We start from the raw sequence: 491 nt of genomic DNA on the forward strand, positions 1-491 counted from the left end.
GCGCGGCGTTTCGTCTTTGCTGGCCGAAAGAGAAAGATACGCTCTCCGATTCCTTGCAACTGGTTCAGCCGCGCGAAAGAAACCACCGCTGATTGCGTAGTTCTGCTCCAGTAATTGGCAAACATCGTTCCTCGCCGCCGACTACGTCGACGAAGCGACCGTTGAAACTGACGGCGAATGATCGATCGATCGATCGATAGATCGGTCCGGCAACGCGACATTTTCCGCGTCGTTCGACGTAATTAACCGGTGGCGGCGACGCTCGCGAACGAGTTACCGTGGAAAAACGGGAAAGGCGTTCGTTCGCGTGAGAAAAGCGCGTGGACGAGGCGGTGGTAAAAGTGGTTGGATTTACGCGTCCATCGAGCGTGGTACGCACGACGTTGCGTTCCGCTCGTTGTCGCACGAAAACCGTTGAGCAACGCCTCCTCGGCGACCCGTAAATCGCGGTGTTTCGTTCGAGCGCGGATCTCTTTACGATACGCATCGAC

This window comes from Bombus impatiens, unplaced genomic scaffold (genome assembly GCF_000188095.3).
Source record: "Bombus impatiens unplaced genomic scaffold, BIMP_2.2 scf_4010, whole genome shotgun sequence".
NCBI classification, from domain to species: domain Eukaryota; kingdom Metazoa; phylum Arthropoda; class Insecta; order Hymenoptera; family Apidae; genus Bombus; species Bombus impatiens.